Source organism: Equus przewalskii, chromosome 2 (genome assembly GCF_037783145.1).
Source record: "Equus przewalskii isolate Varuska chromosome 2, EquPr2, whole genome shotgun sequence".
Taxonomy (NCBI): domain Eukaryota; kingdom Metazoa; phylum Chordata; class Mammalia; order Perissodactyla; family Equidae; genus Equus; species Equus przewalskii.
The window spans coordinates 104,564,747-104,577,091 of record NC_091832.1 but is presented as its reverse complement, the minus strand read 5'-3'; the positions used below and the strand labels follow the sequence as shown (position 1 = coordinate 104,577,091).

Genomic DNA, 12,345 nt, shown 5'->3' with positions numbered 1-12,345 from the left:
TAGAATGAAAATAAGCTAGAGAGAAGTTCCAGTCTCATCCAGTTCCCTGGGGACATATAGTTGATTCCTTTCAATGAATATGGTTTAAAATTTGATTCATATGAATCTTTATTATACTTCTCACAGATTTTTCTCAGAGCTGTAAACACTTAGATGTTGTTAGATCAAACCCTCTTCAAAAAAAGAATGCCATTTGTATTCTAGTTGTTTGGAATTGTGGTCCCTCTTTATTTTGGAATTTTATGTGCTTTTTGATCTTTCAGTTAGCTGAATCTCAAAATGTCAATGAAACCTTTCTTTGGTAATGTCAATAACTCCTACTCTCTTCCTAACCCTCCCATTCCCTCTGCCTTTTGTTTTCCCTGTTCTAGTACATCAGTAGCATTTCCCTTTTATGTCTATGTAGGCTTGCGTTGACTTCCTCGAGACTATGAGTTCCCAGAGGACAGTCATGTCATCTCATAAGTGTTCTCCTGCATGGCCTAGTAAAGTGATTTGCATAATATAGATGCCCAGTAAGTATTGGGTGAATATCTAATTTAATAATGACAATGGCTTAATAAAGGCTGGGTAGATGGACACATGATAACCTCAAAAGCGATTCAGAGAGATTGTTCTTTGACAAGATTTGAATAGGTGATATGGTTTAGCCATTGTATCATCCAAAGACTCGACTTTCTGTGGCAACCATGTGAGGTTAAGAGGACATTCTGTGCAGTTTCAGCAATTTGAGGGAAGCCACAGCTGGAAAGGGGAAAGGAACCAGTGTTTGGAGGGGGCAGTGGAACAGGATAGGAAATCCTCAAAGGCAGTTATCCACTTGTGCTCCTGGAAAGAGTGGGGGATGGAGGGAGGGGAGCCTCCTGTTGCAAATAACCCAACTTGCCAACCACTCACAGAGCCAGCCAGTGTTTGTGTGGGGAGGGTAATTTCTGATAAAAATAGAGGAGAACTTTTTTTTTTTAAGTTCAAGCACTTTAAAAGCAACTGTGGAAAGTTTTAATCATAGGGTGGTTCTTTTCTGAAAGAAGAAAAAGATGTTTCAATTTTAAATTCAGGGGCTTGAAATGATTGTGTCACTTCAGCTAGCGTGGAGCATGTCAACAAGTGGACATGTTTGCATTGTGGAAAATATGACTTGAAGACTTAACATTTTAAATAAAAAAGGCAAATAATTTCTGTTGTGGGTTTTCTTCCTCTGCAGGAACAGTTAGAACTTGACTGCATTTAGAAATAAAAAGTAAAAATATCAGGCATCATATTCACCACTGTCTTAGAAATAGAAATCTTATTATGTGGGCTGGGTTTCTGAACATGGTTAAGATATACTGAAAACAGAACAAAGGTTGTCTCTTAGAAGATAAACTTTGTTTCAAGGTATCTTGACAGATTAGACTGTGGTTTATTTAAATATTTTTGCTTATATTTGTTTTAGATGGGAGGATATGTGTATATACATAAATTAAGGTGTATTGTTTATAGCTTCTTTCTAGATGTGCAGAATTGTTTTTTCTCTGTAGAATTTTTATTTACAAACCAAGATGCTTTGTTATTAGTAACAAATTGTTTATGCCTCAAAACTGATGGCCCTGCACTTGAAGCGTGGTGGAAAATAGCACAGACATCATCGTTTCTTAACATAGATATTCTGAAGAGAATTAAAACTAGTTTTGTTTTTTTGTTTTGTTTTATTCATGACATTTGTGTTCAGGGAAGCCTTTTTTGGGTTCTTTTTTGGGGTTGAATTGCCTCATTAAATGCATGGTTTCAACCCGGAGTTGTTCTCTTTGGTGGAGCAAACTTGTCCCACTCAGGAGCCTGGATTCTGACTGCCTGGGTTGCAGTTCCAGTCCTACCATTTATTACTTGCGTGGCTTCAGTTGACCAACTCTACTATTGAAGCTCTCTAAGCCTCAGCTTCCTCATTGGTAAAAGGGGGAAAATAATAGTAAGGCTGTTTGAGGACGAAGTGCAGTGCAGTTTAGGCCTTTAGCGTGGTCCTCGTGGTAGCATGTCATAAGCATTCACAAAAGATCGGGGATTATGACAGACGGAGTTTGTATTTCTTCTCCTTTCTCAGCCTTCCTTCTTGTGTTTTTCTTTTTCTCAGATCAACTCTCTCCTTCAACTTTTCCAAATATATTTCTTTTTCCTCTTCTGATTATTTTATATAAGAGGATACAGAGCAGCTTATAAAGCAGTGGGACTAGTTTCTATGTGAAGTTTTGGGAATGGATCTCATTATAATTATACCTCTTTTACGATAGGTATGGAAATCACTTATTTAAGCATCAAAATAATACTTTACATGTGAAACAAACCTAGGTATACTCTCTTAGGATGAGCCCTATGTTCTCCTATGTGCTCCTGATTGTTCACCATCTTGTCCTCGCACGTTTTTACAGATACCACTACACATGCCTGCTCCTCTACTCCTGCTGGTCTTTCTCTGTTTTCTAGCTATTGATGTATTTTTCCCTTGCCTTGTATTAGAATTAACATTTCTTCCAATATTGCTTCTTTGTGATGCTCGTTAGCCTCTATTCCGTGTCCCAGATACCCTGTATTCAATCCAATGAGGCTGTAAAAGGAGCAGAGTTAACGTTAATTCAGGGATGGCAGTGGGAGGAGAAAGAACAAGCTGGTACTTCTTCTCTACCCCCCACTTTCTGAGGTATGGGCTCACAACTGTCCTGTGTGCTGGTGACAAGGGGGCAACAGCGACGGGACTGGAGGAGTTTTGTTTTCTGGGTACTTCCAATACCCACTGGGTGGCATCCAGGCTCCTCAACATGGTGCACATGTTCTCTGAGGCCCAGGCCTCTTCCGCCTCATCTTCCCACTTTTAAATTTATGCCTCGGTGATGCTCAGTGGCTTGTAGTTGCTAGCACATCCCTCCTTGGTTTGGACCTATGTGTCCTTGCTCACACTCTTTTGTCACCTGGAATGTTCCTCTGCCCATCTCAACCTTGCTAACTGCATGTCCCCAACCCATCCTGCAAAGCTCAGCCTGGGGATTGTTTCTTCTGGGAAGCTTCTGGAACAGCCTTTCTCTTCTTCTTCTTCTTCTTCTTTTTTTCTTGGGAGATCTCAATTCCCTTCTTCTTAGTGGACCAAATGACCTCCTTTTCCATGGATGCCACCACTTGCTGGGAATAGCTCCGTCATTATGTCCTCCCTTACTTTGAAATGATCTGTTTATGGGTCTGTTTTCTCTGCTTGGCTAAATTTCATGACAGCAGGGACCACGTCATATTCATTTCTGTATTCTTACCAGGGAGCATGGTGCATGGTGCAGTGTACGCAGCCCAGAGTTATTCTGTAGAACTCTTAAATTGACCTCCTTGGGATCTGCAGTGATGGAGGCAGTGCTGCGGTAACCCTTACATCCTTTCATGGGGTTTGCCTAATGGTGGCCTCAACATTAGAATTCCCTCCAGGCAGCTTAGCCAGACAGATCATCTAACCCTTCTCGGATTTGTGGTCTTATTCCAGAAGTGACGATATATACGAACTTGGAATTCTTATCTTTACGTTATTTGTAGACGTTTCTCTTATGCTGTAATATAGCTTGTTTGCCAACAACATGTATTTCCCATTTAGTCATTTCTTCTGCAGAACACTTATAAAGATGACGGACCTTCTAAACGCATGAGACAAATGCCTATGAAATACTTGAAACAAAATGGGCCATGCAGCAGATTTTCTCATAGAAGAAACCCGTGGGCACATGATAGAGTGCTTCTCAGTACAAAAACAAACAAGCAATTACCTGAGCTGCTTCCTGTGGGAAACTCAGCATCCTACCACCCATGGTGATGACTCCTGTGATTTTTTTGGCGGTGTTGCATCATTCTAAGGAAATTCATTCATGTTTCTCAACAAATGCACATTTTATTTTCTTGGACTGAAAACTATATATGTCTTTGTTCAAGTTTATTTTCCTCTTTCTACTTTGCTCCTTTTTTTAAAAAAAATAAATATTAAATATGCAATTTTGAAAGGCAGTACAAAAGATTGAATGGTGGTTGTCATAGGCTGAGACGTGAGGAGACAGCTGTGGATTCAAGGAACATCTGGAAGGTTTGTAATGTGGTCATTGCCTGCATTGTCTTCTTCTGGGCTTCAACATTAATCGATGACTTCTAGAATTTAAGCGAGTCAGGATATATTTAAATAGCACATGTTTCTTATTGTTAGAACAAATCGTATTTGATGACTCTACTCTGGGTTTCTCTCTCTGTATTATAATCCCTCTTTTTCTCTTACATTAATCTAAAGTTTTCAAAAATACTATGAGAATGGAACCTTGGAATAAATTATATTTGGAAATATCAGTGAGAATAGTTCTTGCAAATTCATCAGGTGAAATAATATCTAGTCTCAGTAGATGAAAGTCCACTACGTGAATTGATAATTCTTTATAATTTTTATAGTAACAACAGTCCTGATTTTGTATTTTCCACTTTATATTAGATAAAATACTAGTCATTTTGAAGTTTCTATTTGTAGTTTGCCCTAAAATTTTAAACATTAAAAATCCTCAAGTTTTACTTTTCCCTTAAAATTGATGTATTTGTTATTTTAGGAATGGTAGTTTACCCTAAATAGTTTCATGAAATTTGAAGTTTAAGAAGATACTGCTAACTTTGATAAGCATATTTTTGATATATAAATTAGAGACAAATTCTGAGATATTATGCACTTTCCATCCTGAAATAACTACAAGATTTTAGTAGAAAATCTTTCACATTTCTTTTCATAAATAATATTTTTAAGCAGCTACCAAAAACTATCTTACTAATGCTGAGAAGAAAACTCTTTAAGGGGTCCATGATTGTTAATTATTATTCTCTATTATATGGTTTGTTTCTCATATCCTCCTGTTACTTGATAGTAGAAATAAAATGAGATCTTTTATGAGGTTAGATACCAATAAAGACTCATTTTCTGGCCACTGCTCATAGAGATTAAGAGGCGAAATTTTACTCAGAGAGTTGTGGTCTGATGGAGACAGGGTATTCAGAAATAGCAACGTTGGATTTAAAGTTGGAGATTGTCGAGTTGGCATTTCTGTCCAGTTTGGTTGAGTATCTGAAAGCAGTCCCACATTTCTTCATCAGGAAGTCAGGCTGACTCGTGATGAAAGATGATGAAGACAAATCCTAAACAGGGCTTCCTGTTTGTTTAAACCTCCAACCCAAGAGAAAATTGCTTCCAGTTTCCCTCTACAATCACGGTAATATATTTTCTTTTAGGATTGTTAGCAGACTGTCAGCTTGTACTTGGCATTTCAATCATGGTGAAAAAGGTGAAACCCAAAAGGCTCGGTGAATTCTCATTAGGAATCTGAAATTGGATGACCTTTGAAATTAACCTCTGCTTCTTGTCTTTTTCTCTTTAGTAAACACATTATTCATTAATTTATATTAATTGATTATCTGCTCCATGGACAGGTTAGAAATGGTTACCGTGATGAATATAAAAGAAGGAAATATAGCTTCTGTCCTCAGAGCTCACTTTTACCAAAGAAAATCAGGTTAGAACATAGATGTAAATTTAAATTTAGAGGTGCTAATTACTCTGAAACAATGATTAGATTATTCCCCTTCTAAGATGAGTACTTATGCAAAGTGAGATTTTTAATTTTGGAAATGATTTTGGTGATATAAAACAGGAAAGAGAAGAGGAGTTGGGGAAGAGTACAAACTTTGGGGAAAGACTTAGATGCTTTTCCTAAAATCCTGGGACAGCCAAACCATGTTTGGGCAGGGCATTAAAAAATAGGAAATTGATCTCAGCTTTATTTATACGGGAAAAATTTGATTTAAAGAGCTGGGCTAGAGATCACTAACTATTATACCTCATGAACTGGTTCGACTGTTACTAAAATTTCTTCCTACTATTCTGTATATTATAAACTTTATGACCAGTATCAAAAAATTTTTAAGAAGGAAGAATGGCAAGATTTCAAATCTGGAATAATCCATTTTTAGGAAGTAAAAGATGAAATTATATAAAATGGTAATGTAAGTTCTATAAATAATGCAAATAATTACAACACCTTTAAAGGTAATTACACTGACTAATGCCAATAGCTAACATATATTGAATATCTACTTCTCTCTGGCTATCTTGCTAATGCTGTACTTTCATTTCCTCATTTATCGCTGGGAAAAACCCTATAATATAGATGGGATGCATTTTATAGAAGAAGAAATTGGGGCAAAGGTTAAGCAGCTTTTCCATAATCAACCTCAGTGTCCATGCTTTAAATTTTTGCTCAAGTCTTTACTTCTAAAGAACATTTTGATTTCTTCTTTGCTTTCCAAATTTTCTTCTGCTTTCATTTCTTTTTCCTTTTCTCATTCCCATCATCTAATTTCTCCCTTGATTTCTTTAACCCCTCTTTCACTCTTTCATAACACATGCCTGGCCTGTCACAGATTTTCTTGTTTGACAGATGGTTCACTGAATACTTCTGTTGCTGTTGCTCTCAAAATCAAATGCTAGGATGGTAGCTTTTTTCATGTTCAAAGTCTAATGTAGATATAAATATGGTGGGTACATATATTTTGTTTGATTAGAAATTGAAGTAAATCTCAACTGAAGCCTGACATAATCCTTTTTCATAAAGGGGCAGAAAGGATATGAAGGAGTAAGAAGTTTATTGCTTAAAGCATTTGTTTGTACACACATACACACGCACAACTGTTTTTCCTGGCAAACAAATGTTAGAGGTTCTGCCCATAAAGGGTGGGCAGCATGTTTGGTCATATTTCAAAGAAGCCCAGCAAATTCTACTTACCACAAGTTAACCACTTATTAGAACACAAGGGTGCCATGTTCTTTTCCATCAACTGGTGTCAGTCTCTGACATCTGTGGCACCAATCTTCTGAATTCTTAGCCTACTGAAATGTACCAATAGTCTATCAGAAAAGTCTCTTTAGAACATGACGCTATCTTTACACTTTAGAGTGCTGGTGAAACTTGGTCATACTCAATCAGTTAGTCAGACTCTTAAACTAAGATGCTCTGTAGGGGACCCACTGTTCTTTATGATGCTCATTATTTTCAAGTGGAATTATGACCAGGATGGAGGCCAGGCTGCCACTGGAGAGAATATGCTGAGTAACAGTATCATTGGGAAATTATGCTCTGTGTGGCCATACAGGTAATTCAAAGATAGATTTTCCTGCTCAGACCAGAAAAAAGCTCAAATTGCTCTATTTATCTCCTTAGTGCTTCCAAAGCCTTGTTATTTCAATGATTACATAACAATTTGGCATACGTGAATTCTCTGACAAGGTTCAGAATCTCAAATTGTAAAAATACTTTAGCTCAGGATCCGGAGTGAAACAGATTGGCAGGGAAAGTGTTTTTACATCATGCCTGACCCTTGCCAGGTAGTCATTAATGATTTTGCCTGATAGGGAATTCTGAGCCTAATGATTTCTCTTCTGACCGTCTAAGTAATTTACCTAAAGAGGTTAAAAAATGTACAAGAATGTTTTTTAATTGAGCAGTAAGCGATATGTAATGCCATATGTTCATTCAAACGATGCAGCAGAAGAGGTTTTCTTGACCTACGTTCTGTTGTCTTCCCTGGGCAGTTTGAGTGGGTGGAAGGGGTGGGACGGCGTAAGTGAGGTGTAGGCCATCGCCATCACGTTATTTTAATATAGCTAAGCTTTTATTGATTTTTTTATACATTGAGGTCCACATACAATTTTACTGAGAAAATAATTCTGCTGCTAAAATTGTTTAAAAATTCATTATAGTAAATGAATATTTGACACCATGGAAAATGTCCACTTTATGTAACTGAAAAAAGAGCTGATTAAAACTAGAAGATGAAATCGTTTCTGTAAAAAAGAAAAAAAAAAAGCAAAGAAAAACCCAAAAACCCAAAAAGGTTGAATATATGTATAAGACTTTTTTTGTGTGTGTATAGGCTAAAAACTGAAAAAATAGACACAAAAAGTGTGAATAACATGTTTGTACTCCTCCATTTGGCCAAGTTCTTAAAGGTTACAGGAAAAGAGTGTATTATTACTTAACATGATGAGAATTTATATTAAAAAATAAAAAGAGCATGTGAGCAGGAAGGGGAAATTGCCTCATTAATTACCTGGTTATCTTATCAGGGCTCTCTTTTTGGTTTTCTGGAATGCGGAGCAGCCTTCACAAGCAGTGCAGAGTTGCTGGGGCAGCAGTTATCCAGGCTGAGTGATTTGCAACATTCTTTGTTCACTCTGCGCTTGTATTTCATAAAATGAGCGTCTGCCTGGGTGTGTTTGGTGCCACTCAGTGTGAGAGACCACTTCTTTCAGCAGAGGTCCAAGGAAGGGCCAGGCTTCCTCCAGCTGTGCTTTTGGTTAGTGCTGTGGGCCCTGCTTCCATCCTCCTGGGTGGGGCCGTGCCTGACTTCAGCCCCGCTCCATAAGGCGAGCTCTCAAATCCAGAGCAACTGAAAGGGAACGAGGAGGAAGAGATGACACTGGTTGAAGCCATTTTCCTCCAAGGTAGTTTTGAATGGTGTAAGCTCCAAGTGTTCAAGGGCCTTTCCTTCAGTCCAGGAACTTACACAGTGGTTACCTCTCAGGGGTAGATTTTATTCTCTTTATTTATCATTTGTAATCATGTAGAAATTTTATAATTCCAGTAAAAAGCCCACATAATCTGTATTTAAAAAGTGAAGTAAATAATGCTGAAATGCAGCATGGTATATGTAGTTAACAATATTCATAGTCCCTTGAACTTGAAGGAAATAAATTATTGTGCGGAGAATATTTATTTTTTAATTTGACCACGGTTTGAATCTTAATCCTATTATTCTCTTCCCTGAAACCTCTATGTTCAAAACCTAATTTCTATTTCTTGATCTGTCAAAGCTCTGATATTTGTGAATTCAATTTGTACAACTTCTGAATGATGCAACTGATAGCACAAATTAATATAATAAATTACAATGATTTTTCAATATCTCATAAATCTTCCTTTGATCTTAAAGGATGAGGCTTTAGATTATCTAGTTTAATGGCTAGAAAGGGAAATAATCCATATACCACAATAATAATGATAAACAGGACAATAAAAATAGTAATAATACCATAATAATAATGAAATACTCCAAATTTTGTGTTCTTCGAAAATAAAATATAGAGGAGGAATACTACGTTTCTTCCTCTATTCCCTCCTATGAGTTTCATAAAAACGTATGTTTCAAATATGACACTGACACAGCCTACCTGTGTCAATATTTCACCACAAATGACAATTGCAATCAGATTTCACCCACCGGCATTATATATGACTATCTATATTTTCTAAGATGTTTATGTTTTAGAAAACTGACATAAAATTGATAGAAGACAATCCCGGTAAGTAGGATTTGTGATCCATTTAACGAAATCTACACTGGATGAACCGTCTACACTGGGTAGCTCCTTGATGTTGCTGGCCAGTGAAGTGGGAGTGACTGCCAGCTCCTAGTCAATGTTATCAATTTTGGATAATATTTTATATAATTTCACACACATTACCTCATTTCAGTTGCATATAAACCCTGTGAGATAGAAGCAGCAGAGATTACACATTTTCACACGGATGAGTAAAATGAGATCTTAACAGGTCAGGCAATTTGACTAAAATCAACGCTTCTAAAAGTGATGCAGAGCTAGGATTAGGACCAGGTCAGCTGCCTTCGGTCCAGGGCATTAGCACCTCTCGCTTCCTTTTGCTGAGCTAGTGGGCTCCTTCTGCTTCGCCCTGTCCTTGATCTCAGCAGCTGTGCGGTCACCTGCAGCCCATGGCCTGCATTGCATTCTTCCCTCCCCTCTCCAACACGCTCAAGTTTGGTAGAAATTCATAAGAATTCCTCTTCCAAAAAAAGTTAAGAATTCATTCTTTTCTGAGCCCCTTCTCCTTCAGACAGGGAAAGTGAGACCCAGATGTGAAAAGAGGATTGGGCTGCAATCCGAGTGCTCTCTCCACTCTACCACGTTGGTTGACATCAGTGTGGCAAAGAGAAAAAGCATGCATTTTAAAACACAGCTGATTACAGCTACATCTGACCCAAAAGGAGGGAAGCACTCACTGGAGGTGATGGATTTTTATTTAGAAAATCTTGTTGTGTCCTTTGAATGAAAAGGCCAGCCCTCCATTCCCCCTCCCCTGACTGTGGTGGTGCTAGAGAGTGTGAGCATCAAGACAGCTGGCAAGGGGTTGCCTGCGACATACCAGCCAATGAGAATGTGGTGTGGGCTAGGGTGGCAGAGTACTTTTAAGAAGAGGCTATGTCATAATGCGTATTGATCTAAAGTGCTGTGATGGCACCTCTTTGGTGAGCTTCAGCTTCAGTGAAATCTGCTAGGTAGGTGATCCAATGCTTTCAGTGAGTGGTGTCTGGTGGGGGTAGGGGAGGAATTGAAGAGAGGGGACGGTGGCTTACATCTGAGTCTTCATTGGAAAAATGGAAATAACAGCTGCTAGTGGTTAGAGTAGAGTCTAGATTTCAGTGGGCATAAGCCACATAGATCTGCAGGGATTTTGAGAAGGGCAACAGCCTTCCCGTTTGATGGGAATTTGCCAGTTTGATGGAACTCTCAAAAGTTGTGGCAACTTCAGCTGATTACTTGCTTACACAAAGAAGAGGCAAAAAGTCGTTATTGATTACTCTCAAGAAACCTGGGAAGAGGCCAGGGCCAGTCAGGCATCCTGAGAAAGCTCTTGAATTTATGGAACTGTAGAAATTAAGAGACCATAAACATCAGCTGGCTCAACCGTCCTCTGCTTCCTTCTTCTCATCTTTTTGGCAATAAAGGAATCTACACCTAGATACTTGATCCAATGTACCCAAGGCCAAATGGCCTGTGAGTGACCACAGATATAAGACTACAATCTGACTGAAGATTCAGAGCCAGAAGCCCTGGGTTCCAATCTTTACTCCATTTCCTTATTTTTCTTGCCTTCTTGAACCTCAGTTCCCTCTCTGAGGAACCGGGAAAGTCAAATCACATCTCTCAGGGTGTTTGGCGGACCAGAGAAGTTAACGTGGGATTAAAAACTGCAAGGAATGTTCAAACATTTATTGGTTTACTTAGGAGGTTGTGTATGGGGCCAACAATTAGATGGAGAGGATTATTTCGGGTTTCCTGAAAAAGTCAGAAGACTGTAGCAGTGGCATGATTGAAGTGGCTTCATGGTTCCGTGTGCATGCACAGGGGCAGGCTGAGGCAAGGGGACAGGCAGCGAGGTATAGAGGGTCTTCTGGGATAGGGATCTTTTGTGTTCTTGGCAGACTTAAATAACATTGATTTTCTTTAACTTGTCCTTTTTTTCTGCAAGAATGAGAAGAAAATCTAAAAATTCTCACTTTCTTTAAGGAAGTTAGGAGTATTTCTAAGTAAATCCAGGAGTTCAAACATACTGTCCATAGCAGCTTGAATTAAACTGTTGTGTTGTACTGTGCCTTTTGAGAGTCAAAGTCCAGGGGCTGTCGGTGGCCCAGTCCTGAGGAATGGCAGGAGCGCCACATGCCCCCAGCCTAGAGGGGCTGCTACAGCCACAGGCTGCCTCTTCGCTCCTCGCCTCCCTTTCTGTCTGAACAGTACCAGTGGGAGCAAATTTGGGGGGATGGAGGAAGAGAAAGAGGGTACAGAACATAGGTTGACATGGTACCATTCTTGTGAGAAAAATCATCAGATTCACTTTTATTTTCCCTAAGCACTTTTGTGTTTGGTAGGAAAAATGAGAAAGTTAAAGACATTATTTATAATGCTCATTCTTCAAATTTTATCTTGACTTAGATGTTCAGTTTCCAAAAGTCTCTTCAAGCTTCCAATCTTTTTAAACCTGAGTGTTAGTAAACTCAGAAGGCACGTTTCTTCTGTTGAGAGGGGTACTCCCTAGTCATGTTTGCCTCGAGGGCCTGAAAAGAAAAGAGTCTGCTTTTCACCCTGAAGCAGAGCTCCCCCAACTGCCTTCCGCTCGAGTTATTGGGAAGCATCTGCCCCTTTAATCTCAGAGGCAAGAAAATACCAAAGCAGATGACTTTGGCGGGTTTGCTGGAGGCTGGCGGCAGGTTGGCCAGGACGGCAATCAGTGACTTCCAGAGTTCAGCGTGACAGGAAGCTGGGGGCTGCCGCTCAGTCTGGTCATGAGTTCGGAAAGACCCAGGCTGGTGATTAGTCTTTGCAGCACTGGGGAATGTACGCCTATCTGGCTCAGGGGACAGAGGTCCCAGAACATCCCAGACATTTGGTCGTCAGCCTTTACATTCCTCCATCACTCAGGAAGTTAGAAGGAAAATAAAAACAAATTAAAAAAATACAAAAGCACC

At 39.0% G+C, this 12,345-nt stretch overlaps 1 long non-coding RNA gene across 4 annotated transcripts in view; it reads left to right on the top strand.

The window, feature by feature from the left end:
* LOC103558718 (uncharacterized) overlaps positions 1 to 12,345 on the top strand; it is a 138,621-nt gene that overhangs the window by 81,255 nt on the left and 45,021 nt on the right. Inside the window, exon 1 of one of the 4 annotated variants that reach the window (XR_011537207.1) lies at positions 5,123 to 5,240. The exons of the other annotated variants lie outside the window; for them this stretch is intronic. This is a non-coding gene — a long non-coding RNA (uncharacterized lncRNA). Of the gene's footprint in view, positions 1 to 5,122; positions 5,241 to 12,345 lie in introns of those variants that run through there. 4 annotated transcript variants of the gene reach the window in all.